The 18,271-nt window shown below is 35.2% G+C and overlaps 1 non-coding gene across 1 annotated transcript; it reads right to left on the bottom strand.

Annotated features, from left to right (window-relative positions):
* Positions 1-11,303: 11,303 nt before the first annotated feature.
* Positions 11,304-11,376, bottom strand: TRNAR-ACG (transfer RNA arginine (anticodon ACG)). Its single transcript has one exon. It is a non-coding gene; the product is annotated as a tRNA-Arg (tRNA).
* Between the last annotated feature and the right edge of the window lie 6,895 nt (positions 11,377-18,271).

Raw genomic sequence — 18,271 nt, forward strand, 5'->3', positions numbered from 1 at the left:
GTAGTTGTGAGGAGTGTTATACTCTCTATTTAGGTTCAATTCTAACAAGTGATGTGTTGAATTTTTAAATAAGCGTGGAATCGGTTCTTGTTGTTGCCTTTGGAATTTTGGGAAGGAGAGATCCTAGAGGGCATAGGAAATGCCATATGTAAACTTTGTGAAAATATTTGAAGTTACTAAATTAGGGAGATATACCTCTTGTGCAAGAATTTGTGTGTATATAAGTATTTTTTAACCTCTTTCAACATACATTAGTATCTCCTTCTAACATATGATCTGGAAGTAGACCACTGACTACGAACATATACCCTTTTGTTGCAGGAAATTCTATTAATATGGCCACCTCTTTAGGGATTGTAAAAAAAATGTCCTGAATTCACCACAAGCTCCCCTACCTTCCAAAGACTAAGACGATTTTGAGAATTCTCCTCCTCATCAACGCAACCCATGGTTGTTTCCCCCTTCCCCCTCCTTTGGTAAAAAATTCTCCTATCACAATAACTTTGAGTCTTTGTCCACTCCTAAAACCCCTAACCAACTCGGGTCTTCTTAGGGCCTTCCCTCTAATAAACCTAATCATTCCTAGTTCCACAAGCCTCATTCTAAGACCTTGATACAAATTGTTATTAAGGAAATTGCTTTGAACCAAAAAAAGAGAATGTAAGAAGACACCCATCCCAAGATAACAATTATGGAGGTAGACGTGAATCAAGAGCAAGAATCTATGGAGGATATGGATATGGGTGCCTTATACTTACTAGCAATGGTAGAAGCTTGGATCATAAGAAAACTAAACTCAATTATGGAGAATCAAGTTTAGATCATATGCAAGGCTATCATCAAATCACAAATCCAAGGCAAGATATCAGATACAAGTACAAACTATACTAACCCTCATTTAGGCCTCCATTTACATGCATTGAAGTAACCCTCGAAACCCTTAAAGGAAGGAAAAGAAAGAGGTAGAAAAAGAAACAAGAAACTCTTGCAAGAATAAGGAGAATTCTTTGTCAACACGAGGCGCATATCCTTAATGACAAAGGCATATTCCTCCACCCCTCTTGTTTCTCAATGAAAGTCATCTCCTGAAATATAAGAAACTTGAACTAGAAGGGAAAAATGAGGCTTCCCAAAAACTGATGTAGAAAGGATCAACCAACAGTCATGATGATACAAGAGACCAAATGTAGTAGTGAGAAAATTAACTCGATAGCTTCCAATTGTTGGATAAGGTATCAATTAATGGATATAGATGCATAAGGATAAGCAAGAGGGATAGAATTGCTATGGAACCCCAATGAAGTGATCATCTTAAAGATGTTATCCACACATAGATCTATCTCTATGAAATCTCAATTGATCACTTCAGTTGAAATTAGATTCATCGCAAATATTTATGGATTAACCATATTGAAAGAGAAACATGATTTCCTCAACCCCATCATAAATATCCACCAATGGAATCACCCTTTCCCTTATATAATAGGAGGAGATTTCAACATCACCAAATTATTGGAGGAGAAAAAAGGAAGCTTGTAGTGGTTGGATGTGGATGCAAATCTCTTTAAATATTTTATAAGTTAACTGCAAGTTTTGGATCTAGAAACTGGCAATGGCTATAAACTTCGAATAGTCGGAGAGGAGGGGCACAATAGATATGCTCCAAAAGGTTTATTCATTAGAAGCATTTATCCTTCCATGCTCTAGCTCCAACCACTAGCCAATCAACTTAAACCTGAACGTGAAAGCAAGCCCCAAAAACAAGCCCCTCAACTTTGAAAGCTTTTGGCTATCTCCATCCTGCTTGGAAAATATCTGAAAGTGGTGGATGAAGCCAATTTTATATAAGGTCATACCATGTATAGATTTCAACAAAACTCAACTACATCGAAGCCAATATTCAACATTGTAATAAAGAATAATTTGGCAACATTTTTGAAGATAAACAACATTTGGAGGAAAAAATGAGTCGAATATGGAACACCATAATCCTTGAAGGTAGATCAAAAGAATTGGTTCTTATGGAAGCTACTACACACACTCAATTAGAAAAAAAAATACAAAAAGAAAAAATATTGTGGAGGAAGTAATCAAGAGTGAGATCTCTTGAGGAGTGTGATATCCCTCAACTTAATGATTTTATTGTAATTAAATGTGAATAAGTTTAATTTTGGATAAGTATGCTACATTAAAATATAGATAGACATTTAATCATCAGTAATTTTGTTGATCATAATTGTTTGTAAAGTTGTAATTATGTTTTATTTTATAAATACAAACAAAATTGTGAAATTACTGGTTGAGTTCAAATCACTGAAATAGGAAAGAGGCTACAATTTAATTATGATAAATTATTATCCATTAACAAGTCCTAGGCATCTAATATGGGTGATTATATTTAATTTAGAAATTATGATATTGACCAATTAAATGTTTCCTATAAGATAGGGAGTTGTCCTTAGAAGTGGGAAACAAGAGCTCATTCATGAGCAGTTAACTACCTCTCACCTGTTGGTGAGGTGGAGGTAGTTAATAACCACCCAAAGAGTGGTAGATGGATAATATCTATGTGATTTTTAATGGCTTTTGTCTCACAATTTTCTAAGAGCATAATTGGAGAGGCTGAAGAGAAGAAGAAAACAAACAACAGAGGAATTGCATGCCTAATTTGGTCAGGGGACCAATAGATTAGTGTGTCAAGGTTGGGAGGAGCCAAGTGTTTGATTCTTAATTTCCAAAGAAAACTATTCAAGTCGGTGTTTCTAACTCGTATATCTTTTATTAGAATTCAAATGAGAATTTGTTTACTCATTATTGTCTGGCTTATTAATTTTTCTTTTGAATGAAGAATGGAAGTGTTAGAAATTATATATTATTAACCTTAAGCATTGAGAATTAATGACCTGTAACAATTTTGTATTAATGCCTATTAAAAAAAAACATAAACATGATATATGTCATGACTTTGGTAATAACGTGTAAAAATTAAGAAATTTACGAACTAGGGTTTTATTCCGACAAGTGCAAAAAAACACTACTTTCCACGGTCGTCGTGTCTTTTGCATAAGGAAGATGATTAAATGGATAGCATGAAGGAACAAATACTTATATAAGGAATGAGTAAATATATAACTAGAATACAGAGCAAGCCGTAACAGTAAATATCTAACACAATAAGAGTAAAACCATAATTTGTCACTATTGCGTAATAAATAGTAAAGTTTAACGTTTTAACAATTGGAGTTTCTGCGATGAGTATTACCTCGATAAATTAAAATCCACCTATGGGTATTGTGTCAACGAAAATGGCGGAGAATCGTTGAAATCAAGGGTGAAACCTTAGCCACAAGGTGGGATAACCAAAGAGAGGTAAATGAGAAATGAACTGGTGAAACAAGAAACTAAATAAGATCATTAACCCAATAGTAAAACACTAATTACAATTAGATTGTCGTTTCAATAGTAAACAATCTGAGCCATCAATAGGGTCAACATAGTATTGTCTACATGGAAAATGGAATGACTTCCCGCTTAAGGGTAGGACAATCCAGAAGAATGTTAATAACATATGTAATTTGAATTCATATTTGATTAATAGCACATTGAAAAGTAGATTTTGAAACTAACACATTATAAATATATATCCAATTAAAATGGATGAAGGTCCAGGAACTCCTTCCAGAAGAATTTGTTGCTTATATTGGTGAACCATTAAAATATTATAAATGGTAGGATGGTTGATGTATAGTGGAAAATTTACGAACAAGAGAATATATCAACATTATATATATATAACATCGTGGAATGGACTAAGGTCCAACGTTTTGATAAAATTCGCGTGAGAAATTCTGATAAAATTCGCCTGAGAAATTCACAATAAATCGGGAAATAATATTCCACATAAGAATAATTTTTTTGGCTGGCTGCGCTGCTGCTGCGAGCCCGTGACCTAGCCACGCCCCTGCTTGCTGCACTGCCTCCTGCAATTGCCCTGCCTGGCAGCCTGTTGTGGTTAGGCTACCCTCCTCCCCTCTAGCCTCCTGCTGGTGGGCTCCCATCACGCTGACCCTTTTCGTCCAGAGCTTGGCAGCCTTCTGCTGCTGAGCCTCCCTCTCCTAAATGTCTCATCAGCCGGGGGATGGCTCTTCTTCTCCGGATGGCGATCCAAATCAGGAAGTAGCTTTCACCTCCTTAATCGCTGATCAGGGAGTCCCAAAATCCAAACCAATAGCAAGCAAATTCGTTAAAAAACTTGACGAAATCCCCGAAATAGCTTTACCCCCCACTCTTCCTCGGAAAGCAGCCATTTCTCTGGCTGAACGGGGACTGGTTGGGCAGTTCACAGGTCTATGGCCCTCCCCTAGAGCAGTTCAAAAATGGGTTGAGAGAAACTGGAGCGCCAATATACAAGGGAAAATTGCGATCAGGTTCTGTGGAAGGGGATATTATACTTTTTTATTCGAATCTAAAGAAGATAGAAACCTGATCTTCAGGAATGGACCCTACTTCATGGATTCGCGAGGCCTTTACCTAAACATATGGTCTCCGGATTTCGATCCCGAGATGGACATACCAAATGCAGTGCCAGTTTGGGTAAGGTTGCCGCATCTCCCACTCCACTGCTAGGGAGATGATTCAGTCAAAGCAATAGGGAATGTTGTGGGAAAATATATTGACAGATGTGAACCAAAAGACAACATGCACGCTTGCGCCAGGATCTGCGTGGAAGTAGACTTGGGAAAAGGGCTACCGGAGGCAATCAAACTCAGGGTGGATCAGTGGACGCACATCCAACAACTGGACTACGAGCAAATCCCCTTCAAATGCAAGGTATGTCACGAGTATGGCCATTTTGCTAATAGATGTAGCAAGCTTAAGAATGTAGAGACAGCTGAGAATGCAGAAACTCAAGAAAATAACTGGGAACAAGTGAAAAGGAAGAAAACTAGTAACAAACAAAATACCCAGAACCCCCCTCAATCAAATGAAAACACTGCTACATCCTCTCATCCCCTCATCAGCCCTGCTCCTCCGGTGGATCCCTCTCCTAATCCCTTCGAACTTCTTGAAGATGACCCCCCATCCCCCACTCCCCGCCACATCCAAATGCTAATGCCAGTGCTTCCTCCCCTCCCCCCAGCTTCTCGCCTCCCCCACCTTCAATCGATAAAATCCTCACCAGAAAAAAAAATCAAAGAAACGACCAATACTTTGGAGCAGCCAAAAAAAGCTGGGAGGAAATCCAACAAGGAACTCAGAGATGAGGCTACAACAAAGGACATGGCTATCGGAACTCAACAACCTATGGACACCTTCTTGGGCAAACAGAAAGGGAGTGGGGAAAAACTGCAGCCAAAGGAAAAGGCGGGGAACCACCATAAATCACGTAAATAATGATCTTGGTCTCTTGGAACAACAGGGGGTTGGGTTCTGCCTTAAAACTCAAGGCAACAAGAGATATGATAAAGCAGGAACAACCGGATGTCTTAATGGTCCAAGAGACCAAAATCAATAACCAAGAATTTCAAAACTTGATAGCAACTCAAAAAAATTATGAAGGAATAGCAACAGATTCAAACGGGGCATCAAGAGGCATTGGAACGTTGTGGAATAAATGGAACTGGAAAATAATCAGACAAAAACTCAACAGCAGCTGGGTGAGGACAGATCTAATGAAGAAAAACACAAATATCACATATACGGTTATAAATATATACTCACCGAATCATTATAGAGATAAAGCATTATGCTGGGAGTCTCTAAAAGAAGAGGTACAAGACGCCCAGATTGACAATCTAATAATGGGAGGGGACCTAAATCTGATCCGGAACATAGAGGAAAAGTTGGGAGGCAGATTCATAGGAGATCCATCAAGAGTTGCCTTGGAGGACATTATTGCAGACCACAAGTTGCTGGACATCCATCCCAACAACGGAAAATTCACATGGAGCAACAAAAGAACGGGCATTCATAACATAAAAGAAAGACTTGATAGAATCTTGATCCAGGAGGATATTGCAGCAAATTTCTCCTCCATAAAGAGCAAAATCGTGCATGCCTCGGCCTCTGATCACAAGCCGGTTGTGCTCATTTTGGACAAATGGGAAAATCAGGGTCCGATCCCTTTTAAGTACAACAAAATTTGGGACAGTAAGGACGACTTCAGGAATTTGATCAAAAAGAGCTGGGAAGAAGAGGTGTTGGGCTCCCCACAGTTTGTATGGGAGACTAAGCTTAAAAAGGTAAGAGAAAAAATTAAAACGTGGGCTAGAGAAGAAGCTGTGAAAGACAAGATTCGAAAATCAGAATTAAAAGACAAGCTGGAGAAATGGAACAAGGATAAGGAAAGTCAGCAAGACACTGAGCACGATAAAGCCCAGGAAGCAGAATTGTTTGCGGCTCTATATCAGCAAAATAGACATGAAGAGGAGGAACTTAGACAAAAATCCAGATGTCTTTGGATCCAAGCTGGGGACAAGAACTCAACCTTCTTCCACAACAACCTTAAGATTCGCCGAGCAGGCAACCAAATCAACAATATCCATGTGGCAGGGTAGGAAATCAAGGGGAAAGAGGAAATAAAAGAAGCAGCGTTTCACCACTTTAAATCCCTCCTCACAGCCGAGGAACAACAAGTGGACAACACTGATTTTCTTCATCAAATAAGCAGCAAAGTCAGCGATCAGCAAAATAATGAGCTCGAAAAGGAGGTAACAGTGGAAGAAATAAGGGATGTTGTTTGGAGCATGCATCCGGAAAAAGCTCCAAGCCCCGATGGATTCACCATAGCCTTTTTTAAGAGCCACTGGGAGACAATCCAAAAATATCTGGTACGTATGATCAAGAATGTTTTCAAAAAGCACAAACTGGGAGAAAATACAAAAACTTCACACCTGGCCCTTATCCCCAAGGAGCCAAATCCAGCCTCCTTTGACAGATTCAGGCCAATTTCTCTATGCAACTCTTCATATAAAATCATTACCAAGATTTTGGCAAACCGGCTAAAAAAGATCCTTCCTTGTATCATTTCAGAAAACCAAGGGGGCTTCGTCCCAAAAAGACAAATAACTGATAATGTAATCCTCATTCAAGAAGCCATACACAGCAGTGTCCAAAACAACGAAAGAGGAATGGTTATAAAATTGGATATGGCTAACGCTTTTGATCGTGTTTGCCATCGTTTTCTTGCTGCAGTTTTACAAAAGATTCATCTTGGATGGATCACTTTTTGGCAATGGGCTTCAACAACCAAGAAGATATTTCAGTCATATGTCAGAATTTCTTCTAGAATATTAAAAGGTCTTGCAATTGAGTTTTCTCCATCATCTCACCTTGTATTTGACAAGGGGGAAGTGATGGTCATCTACAGGCTTCAAAACCACATCAAGCAAGCCTGAGCCACAACCTACCATACCAGATTCAAAGTTGTAGCCAAAGACAAAGATGCTCATGAACATGCCTTCGGTTGATGATCAACCTTAAACCATCTATGTGGGTTTGAGACATCTCTTCAAAGAATTGGGGACACTTCCTCTAGCAGAAAACTTCAGCTTCTTGCCAGTTTTGGAAGAGTTCCAAGAATTTCATTAAGCATTTCAGAGTTGGTAGTCATCCTTAAACCATCATAGGTTGAGACCTCTCTTTTCAGGTTGAGGTTCTCCCTTTTATGTGGGATGAGACTTCCCTTTCAAGGTTTAAGGTTTCCCTCTTCAAAACATGAGGAGCACTTCCTCTAGCAGAAGACCCCAACTTCATCACAGATTTGGAAGAGTTCTGGGAACTACATTAAGCGTTCCAAAGTTGGTGGTCATCCTTAAACCACCCCCCTTATACCAACATTTCAGAAAGCACATTCAACCTAGTGTTGCCATGCATTTTTTGTACATTTTGTATTACAACTCTCTTCTTGGACTCATACATACCCCTTCAGATTAAGGGGGTTAATGTTGGACACCTAATCCTCTATGGGTTGGTGTGGAATGTGAACAACCACCGGAATCCAAGAGACCTTGGAATATGGAATCCAACGGTCACTCCAATGTACTATAAATGTATATCATGTCAATCATATATGTAATTCAATGTTCTATCATTTATGACTGTTTACATTCCATGTATACTCTTCATGGTGCTAGGCCCCTACTATCTATAGGGCACCCTACTAGATCGTTGTAAGGGCCCCTACTATTATACTAAAGGTGGTTTTTTCATTGGTATAGTAGGGGGAACCCCTTAAGAAAAGATTTTCCCGAAATGGAGTGGGAAGGAATAGTTAGAAAGTGTGACGCAACCAAGTATAGACATATTATTTGCACAATCGGGATATGTTATGAAGAGGAGCACTGGTAGAAGAATGAGGAACAATTGTGGAAGCTCGCTTTGAATTTTTGCTAGAGATGAAAAATTATATATGCTTCTTTACGAAGAGATCACTTTTGGACATATAATGATAAGATATCAACACACACAGTTGTGTGTATTTAGGAAAGGAAGAAAAATAGAAACCATTGTGAAATGGAAAATTTTGGTTTTTCAATTTCACTCTTTCTTTGCACGCTTGGAAAGCTAAGAAAGCAGGAAAAGAAAGAATGAATGAAAGTGGATTATTATTCATTTTCTAAATATATTTCTATTTTGACATATTCTACATAAATAAGTTTAGAATGATGATTTTCTAAATATGTTTTTATCTATTAAATAAAATATTTGGACAAATAAGTTTTGAAACTAAAAGGTCATGTTAGACTTTTTAGATTTAAGTTTTTGAAGGGAACAATAAGTGTGGTATTTTTATTTTTATTTTGGGTGAATTGTATCTCAAAGGCTGTTATATTATCTAGAGTTGTAAAAAATTATTAAAATTTTTAAATGAATTAGAAATAAAATGATCAGAATTTCTGATTTTTAGAAAAAAATGAAGTATATATAGTCAAGTTTTTAAGATGCATATTATCGCTTTTTTTTTAATTGAAATTTTAACATTCGAATTTTTATCGTATCATATTGAATTTGAATCCGATTCCAATTCGAACTTGGTAACTATGCTACATACTAAGTAAATAACAACCACAAAAGCCAAAAATAAATCATAAATTCTTCAGAAACATCAAATTTGAATCCGAATTCGAATTCGAACTTAGTAACTATGCTATATACTAAATAAATAACAACCACAAAAGCCAAAAATAAATCATAAATTCTTCAAAAACTACCTACTAAGTAAATAACAACCACAAAAGCCTAAAAACTCATAAATTCTTCATAAACATCTTAAACCTGGAGAACACAATACCCAACACCAGACTTGTCAATCACAAGTGTAAAAATTGCCAACCATAGCTGGTACACGGGTAGATTTATCCAGCCAACATGCAACTGGATGCCACTCAGAGCATCGATCTATTGTTTAAGCAACAAATCCGAGATAATGTTCAAAACACATATCGTCTTGCGTGCCAAGGCAGTCAAAGGAGCCTCATTGCCATCTCTCTGGCATCAAGAACCTTGACAATGACTAAAAACTTTTGAGAAGAAGCCAAGTCACAAAGATAAAAAGTGCCCTCATGATCTAAGAGTATATCCCGAGATTTGAAATAGTTTTATTGGTGAGCAGAATGCCATGAACTCCATTGCATAAGGGAGGCACTAGTGTGAGAGATCTTCTCATGAACAAGTGAAGATGCAAAGCAAATAAATAAAATCTTAATCTTCAATTCAAAAAAGAGAAAATCAAACAACTAAAAAATGGGAACTAATTACAGTCTCAATCTCACACAAGCAAGAAAGTTAAAGATGTCCATGTTCTAATACCATAAAGGAATATATGATATTGTGTTTTTAAATACAAAGATGTTTTATATATATAATAATGGAAGAGATTCAGTGTTGGAGAAAAATAATTATGATAATTTGGTCATACTGGATGGTTAGAAACTCGTCAACAAATTACGATGATGTGATTTTTAGGAAAGTTTTCTTACTTTTCATAATTGGATTTTGTATCATATATTTTGATAACGTTGTAAAACACAACGTCATATATTTTAAACATGAGTACATCTCAATTAGATGCCCTAACTCCTACTTCTTCATTGTTCCATCCTACTTTTATCCACGCACTTTGGTCACAAATTCGTGGTGAATCCAAAATATCTTGTCCTACTTTATAAATAACAATTTTTGAACTTGAAGCTTCCTAATAAGATGAACTCAACCTTGCTTAGAATGAGAAAGAAGAGCCACTTGACCCCTTGAATCTTTCAAGCTATCTATTATCCCAAGAGAACTCAACCATAACCAGAAAAAAAAGCCACTTAACCCCTTGAATCTTTCAAACTATCTATTATCCCAAAAGAGAAAAACAACCCACACTTTAATAAGAATCAACTCAACCACACATCCATATATAAAAAAAACACACACCATTTCAATACTTGTTATTCCTTTTGAATATCATGGTTATTCTTAAATCCCCATCAATATCATATATTGGATTATAGAAAAAGGAAGGAGATTAACCATCATATTTGGCTTATAGAAAAGGGAAAGAGATCGACTAGTTATTTTTGTTCACTTTGATTAGTTTAGTCTCATAAAAAGGATAGAGTGAATGGTTTTTTGAAGGCATGCCAAAAACTAATAAACCAAAAGTAAAAAGTGGTGGGTGGCTCTATACATCTAGAATTATTCTTTACTCTTATTTTATGCTTTATTAACTAACATTTGGAACACACACCATTTCAATACTTGTTATTCCTTTTGAATATCATGGTTATTCTTAAATCCCCATCAATATCATATATTGGATTATAGAAAAAGCAAGGAGATTAACCATCATATTTGGCTTGTAGAAAAGAGAAAGAGCTCGACTAGTTATTTTTGTTCACTTTAATTAGTTTAGTCTCATAAAAAGGATAGAGTGAATGGTTTTTGAAGGCATGCCAAAAAGTAATAAACCAAAAGTAAAAAGTGGTGGGTGGCTCTATACACCTAGAATTATTCTTTACTCTTATTTTATGCTTTATTAACTAACATTTGCTTGCAAATTACTTAAATTTATTTGTAAACCATATTTGAGATTCAGAAATGACATCCAAACTTAAGTTAATGGCCTAAGACATCCCATCAAATTCCAAAACTGCAAATGGCTTAAGACATCCCATCAGCACTCTCTTGGGAATCGATGCTAACCGATCTCAAACATTTAACTATATAGCGCACCGACTCCACTGGGAATCGAACCCACAGCCTGTAATAAAACAAACTCAATAGTTGAACACAACAATCACAAACATTTAGAGAAACGACTCCACTGGGGATCGAACCCAGAATCTCTGGTTTCGTAGACCAGCGCCTTATCCATTGGGCCATGGAGTCCCACATGGAAGGTTAAATATTTTACTTTTATAGGTTTCTATAAACACGTTACAAATATTTATGCCATGCGTGGGCTTTAGTAGTTGCGAGCCCTCGTCGAAATTGAAAGTTGGTAAAAGGGGTACACCAAAGTGATTGTTGACTCAGCTTTCGTATGTCCTTCGGCTCTTCGGCAACTCTATCCAGCTCCTTTCTTTTTTCCCTCGAAAGCAATGACTCACCATAGAGCTTTGAAGTCGGAAATTTATTGTAGTGTATTTTTTTTTTTCAATCGAATATTTAGTCTAGTTTGGGATTGGATAACAAGATTTATCGGCACCAAACTTCCCCATCTAACTATTAGATCATATCTTTGGGACACCAGAGAGCTTTGAATTCGAAAATTTATTGTAATGTATTTTTTTTTTCCACTGAATATCTAGTCTAGTTTGGGATTGGATCACAAGATCTATAAGCACCAAACTTCCCCACCTAACTATTAGCCCATATCCTCGAGACTTATACTGAGACATCAAATTATTGTGAATTTATATTAACACAATCTACTTCAGAGAAAAATGTTAGTCTAGTTTGAGATTGGATCACAAGACTTACGGGCACCAAACTTTCCCACCTAACTATTAGACCATATGTGAATTTATATTAACACAATCTACTTCAAAGAAAAATGTTAGTCTAGTTTGAGATTGGATCACAAGACTTATGGGCACCAAACTTTCCTACCTAACTATTAGACCATATCCTCGGGACTTATATTGACACATCAAACTATTGTGAATTTATACTAACACAATCTACTTCAGAAAGAAATATTAGTTGATCATGAAATGATAAAGACAATATTTTACACAAGTGAAATGAATTAAAACTCTTAATAATGTACCTCAACAAAAAGCTCACCTTGAAATAGGCTCACCTCCAGCCCAAAACTAAAACCTCATTGCAAGGACACATATCATCCCAATAATCTGGATATACCTCAGCCTCATTGCAAGGACACATATCATCCCAATAATCTGGATATACCTCATTATATTCAGGATTCACAACTTTCTTTTATTTGTTGTAATCTTTCTTATGTTTAGAACTCTCGTTGTTGTCTATCTCACTAATCATTCCCTTGATTTGGGTATACTTCATTATATTCATGATTCACACAGTTCTTTTATTTGTTGTGTTTAGAAATATGGTTGCTTGTCTAGCTTACTCGTTTTTTTTTATATATGGGACAATTATCTTCTTTTTTGTTCGATTGATGTTATATTGTTACATGTTGTTATGTTTAAAATTGGTTTTTTCTTTTTTATATTTTTATCTATATCTTTTCTTTTCTTCCCTTTGCCTGGTTGGTTTTCTTTCTCTTTATTTAATAATTTTTAGTCAAAATTATTTAACTATTTATTCAATTTGTTTTAATCTAATATGGAAAAAAAAAACCATTCATTTTTATAGTTATTTCTCTTTCTTTGCTTATCAACATTCATTTTTCGGTTTTGGTGAATTGATTATTTTAGTTTTTTCTGGCTAATCTCAGACTTAACTATTTTCTTTTAATAACTATTTTTGTATGTATTTAGTTGTTAATAATAATTAACATTATCATTAATTAATTTTTCAATTCATTTAAATTAAGTCTTATGCAGCATAGATCCATCTTAATCATGGATCACACACAAGCAGAGAGGGATTAAATTTCTTCAGGTGCAAACTTATTTTAGAGTGAAAGTAAACGATGTGTAATTTTTCAGTGTTTAAATTGTATTCTTGAATTATATATATTTTTAAATATACATCAATATTATTCATATTAAAGTATTTTATTCATAACTTACATTGGATATTTTATTATATATAACATAAACTTTTATTTATTTTTAGTTGATACTCACATAAGTTGGTTCACATAGATATTCGGATTTTTTAAAAATATAAGGTTTAAACATCTTAATCACATATTATTTTTACTTTTAATTACTTTACATGAAAGTATATTAAGTCATATGAGTAATTAAACACACACACACATATATTAATTATCGCTGACATTGCTTTTCTATTTAAAGAATATTTTATTTTTATTTGAAGAGGGACACATATTAACTTGTTTTTCTATATAGAGAATATTTTATTTTTATTTTAAGAGGGACACATGTTAACTCCAAGTTGAGCACGGACATACTTACACATCGCCTTTACACTTGGCTGTAGAATGAGCCTCTCATATAGTCATCAATTTTCTTTCAATTCTCTTCTTCTTGTTCTTCTAATTTATTTAATTATTTTTAACGACTATCTTGTTATTTTATTAATATTATTCTTTAACGACTAATTTATTGCTTTAATATTATTATTTAACATCTCATTCTGAAACTTTCTTCTATAAATGAGGACATAATGCTCTTTTGTGATCACTCAATTCTCAGGTCCCTCGCGATGGGTGGAGAGTCCACCCGAAACATTGACTGGATATAAAATCCTCCACATAGTTTCATCTGAAAAGTTATCTCAATAGTCAATTTCTTGTTGGCTATTTTTGGGCTCCAGGTTTTTACAACCCATGGTTTTGCCAGTAGTTTTCTTATATATATATATATTCTACTAGTTTAGATTCATCTTAATTTTGAATCTATTAAGTGATGAGAGGGATTAAATGTCTTTTCACTTTAAAAGAGATTTGTACCTTAAGAAATTTGATCCCTATCAACCTTTGGTAAGCTACTATATTAATACAACCATCAAATATATGTTTCTTTTGTAAGCTTGGTAGGACCTTTTTGTTCATATTCTTCAAAAAAGCAGGTTACAACCATAATTCAAGTAGTTCAGTGGCCTTAACCTGCCCAGAGGGAAACCAGGTTTGTTGGCCACAGAACATGTGCTGAACATCATTATAAACCATCCAAAAACATAAAAGTTTAAGTGTGTCTAACAATGCCTTATTTGATTGAATATCTTGAACCCTTCTAAGATCTAAGTAGCTTAAACATAATATCATAGCCAATAGATTTACCATATAGCATTAATCAAAATTTGAAACAGAAACAAAGCCAAGCACATTGTTATTCATCAGAGGAATCCATGGGAGCTATATCTTTTGCACTCAAACCAGGTAATTCATATTGGGGGAGACACAAAATGTGTTTCTCAATGCGGCTAAGGCCGATATTCTCCGGTTGGATTTGAAACTGAATAAGTTGAATTTTGAATTTCCTAAAGACCAGGATCAAACTTAAAAGAGCCAGTTGGAGGGTTCATTATGACTTTGGCCACAATGTTTTTCATTAACCAATAGAGGTGAACAATCTACTTGTATTGAGAAATACGACCTTTGGAGTGGCCAAGGTCTGAAACCAGGTCTCTCTAATCTTCCAATTAAATCTTAGCATTCGCCTGTTGGTTAAGTTATGTCTCCCAATTTGAGATAAGCTGACGGACCTGTGATGGGGTGCATGTCTGATAAGACTAGGCAGAGTTGCGGATTAGCCTTGAGGCAGATTTGCGACCCCTACCCCTCGACTGTCAGGCTTGGGCTTGATTATTTTCACCTTACCTCCTAGCGTTTCTTCCACAACCTCGATTACCTCTCCCCGAGGAGCCAGAACCGAAAGAATGACGAACCATTTTGCCACTCAAAAAACCAGTATGGGAATATAAAACATGTGTACATGTGTACTCAATCAAGAAATGGAAGTACTATTGTTTTTGCCTTAATTGTCCCAATGATGTGGCGTTCATTGATAAGTATTAAAACCAAATAAACAATTTTGTTAAAACATGAAAAATTGAGATTGTTGCAACCATTTGGAAATATAACCAATGTAAAGATGGATAATGAAGATGTCACAATGTAAAGATGGATAACGAATATGTCACGATTAAAAAGTATTATGATTGTGTTTTTTATATGATTACACAAGGTGATATTTTCATTATCATTGCATTGGAAAATAATCTAGAAAAAATACGTTAATTATGATTGTGTTTTTTAATATGGTTACACAATACGTTAATTATGATTGTGTTTTTTATATGGTTACACGAGGTGATGTCCTCATTATCATTGCATTGGAAAATAATCTAGAAAAAAATACGTTACTATTTAATGCGATGCACGAGATTGAAAAGCACATTTTTGCCAAAGTTTAAAGAGCCCTTAAATGATATATATCCAATTACTTTAAACATTTCTTTGAAGAAGTCAATAAAATCAATGACCACATTTTTTTGAGAGTATATATATATTTCATAGAATAATTTTTTTTGTTAATTGGATTTAGTTTGGGTAGTTGTGAGGAGTGTTATACTCTTTATTTAGGTTCAATTCTAACAAGTGATGTGTTAAATTTTTAAATAAGTGTGGAATTGGCTCTTGTTGTTGCCTTTGGAATTTTGGGAAGGAGAGATCCTAGAGGGCATAGGAAATGCCATATGTAAACTTTGTGAAAATATTTGAAGTTACTAAATTAGGGAGATATACCTCTTGTGCAAGAATTTGTGTGTATATAAGTATTTTTTAACCTCTTTCAACATACATTAGTATCTCCTTCTAACATATGATCTGGAAGTAGACCACTGACTATGAACATATACCCTTTTGTTGCAGGAAATTCTATTAATATGGCCACCTCTTTAGGGATTGTAAACAAAATGTCCTGAATTCACCACAAGCTCCCCTACCTTCCAAAGACTAAGACGATTTTGAGAATTCTCCTCCTCATCAACGCAACCCATGGTTGTTTCCCCCTTCCCCCTCCTTTGGTAAAAAATTCTCCTATCACAATAACTTTGAGTCTTTGTCCACTCCTAAAACCCCTAACCAACTCAGGTCTTCTTAGGGCCTTCCCTCTAATAAACCTAATCATTCCTAGTCCCACAAGCCTCATTCTAAGACCTTGATACAAATTGTTATTAAGGAAATTGCTTTGAACCAAAAAAAGAGAATATAAGAAGACACCCATCCCAAGATAACAATTATGGAGGTAGACGTGAATCAAGAGCAAGAATCTATGGAGGATATGGATATGGGTGCCTTATACTTACTAGCAATGGTAGAAGCTTGGATCATAAGATACCTAAACTCAATTATGGAGAATCAAGTTTAGATCATATGCAAGGCTATCATCAAATCACAAATCTAAGGCAAGATATTAGATACAAGTACAAACTATACTAACTCTCATTTAGGCCTCCATTTACATGCATTGAAGTAACCCTCCAAACCCTTAAAGGAAGGAAAAGAAAGAGGTAGAAAAAGAAACAAGAAACTCTTGCAAGAATAAGGAGAATTCTTTGTCAACACGAGGCGCATATCCTTAATGACAAAGGCATATTCCTCCACCCCTCTTGTTTCTCAATGAAAGTCATCTCCTGAAATATAAGAAACTTGAACTACAAGGGAAAAATGAGGCTTCCCAAAAACTGATGTAGAAAGGATCAACCAACATTCATGATGATACAAGAGACCAAATGTAGTAGTGAGAAAATTAACTCGATAGCTTCCAATTGTTGGATAAGGTATCAATTAATGGATATAGATGCATAAGGATAAGCAAGAGGGATAGAATTGCTATGGAACCCCAACGAAGTGATCATCTTAAACATGTTATCCACACATAGATCTATCTCTATGAAATCTCAATTGATCACTTTAGTTGAAATTAGATTCATCGCAAATATTTATGGATTAACCATATCGAAAGAGAAACATGATTTCCTCAACCCCATCATAAATATCCACCAATGGAATCACCCTTTCCCTTATATAATAGGAGGAGATTTCAACATCACCAAATTATTGGAGGAGAAAAAAGGAGGCTTGTAGTGGTTGGATGTGGATGCAGATCTCTTTAAATATTTTATAAGTTAACTGCAAGTTTGGATCTAGAAACTGGCAATGGCTATAAACTTCGAATAGTCGGAGAGGAGGGGCACAATAGATATGCTCCAAAAGGTTTATTCATTAGAAGCATTTATCCTTCCATGCTCTAGCTCCAACCACTAGCCAATCAACTTAAACCTGAACGTGAAAGCAAGCCCCAAAAGCAAGCCCCTCAACTTTGAAAGCTTTTGGCTATCTCCATCCTGCTTGGAAAATATCTGAAAGTGGTGGATGAAGCCAATTTATATAAGGTCATACCATGTATAGATTTCAACAAAACTCAACTACATCGAAGCCAATATTCAACATTGCAATAAAGAATAATTTGGCAACATTTTTGAAGATAAACAACATATGGAGAAAAAAATGAGTCGAATATGGAACACCATAATCCTTGAAGGTAGATCGAAAGAATTGGTTCTTATGGAAGCTACTACACACACTCAATTAGAAAACAAAATACAAAAAGAAAAAATATTATGGAGGAAGTAATCAAGAGTGAGATATCTTGAGGAGTGTGATATCCCTCAACTTAATGATTTTATTGTAATTAAATGTGAATAAGTTTAATTTTGGATAAGTATGCTACATTAAAATACAGATAGACATTTAATCATCAGTAATTTTGTTGATGATAATTGTTTGTAAAGTTGTAATTATGTTTTATTTTATAAATACAAACAAAATTGTGAAATTAACGGTTGAGTACAAATGGCTGAAACAGGAAAAAGGCTACAATTTAATTATGATAAATTATTATCCATTAACAAGTCCCAAGCATCTAATCTGGGTGATTATATTTAATTTAGAAATTATGATATTGACCAATTAAATGTTTCCTATAAGATAGGGAGTTGTCCTTAGAAGTGGGAAACAAGAGCTCATTCATGAGCAGTTAACTACCTATCACCTGTTGGTGAGGTGGAGGTAGTTAATAACCACCCAAAGAGTGGTAGATGGATAATATCTATGTGATTTTTATTGGCTTTTGTCTCACAATTTTCTGAGAGCATAATT

The sequence above is a fragment of the Pinus tabuliformis genome, chromosome 7, assembly GCF_031772625.1.
Source record: "Pinus tabuliformis cultivar Carrire ecotype Pingquan chromosome 7, CPIR1, whole genome shotgun sequence".
Classification (NCBI taxonomy): Eukaryota; Viridiplantae; Streptophyta; class Pinopsida; order Pinales; family Pinaceae; genus Pinus; species Pinus tabuliformis.